Genomic DNA, 251 nt, shown 5'->3' with positions numbered 1-251 from the left:
ACAGGAATAGAGGGGAAATCTTCTAAAGGGGACACTAGTTCTGATGACCACCAGGGATTTCCCTCTCTTTGGAGGGATTTCCCCTCACTTCCTGTTGTGGCTATCAGACAGGAAGTGAAGGGAAGTCTGCTTCTAATGTGAAGGGGGCTCTGATGTGAAGGGGGGCTCCTGATATAATGTGAGGTGCGGGCATTCCAATGTGAAGGGGGACTCTTCATGTGAAGGGGGGCTTCTAATGTGATTTAAAGGGG

Source organism: Nanorana parkeri, unplaced genomic scaffold (genome assembly GCF_000935625.1).
Source record: "Nanorana parkeri isolate BGI_ZX_2015 unplaced genomic scaffold, ASM93562v1 scaffold2603, whole genome shotgun sequence".
In the NCBI taxonomy this organism is placed as follows: Eukaryota; Metazoa; Chordata; class Amphibia; order Anura; family Dicroglossidae; genus Nanorana; species Nanorana parkeri.
The sequence above is the reverse complement of the archived record's forward strand: the minus strand, read 5'-3'. Positions refer to the sequence as shown.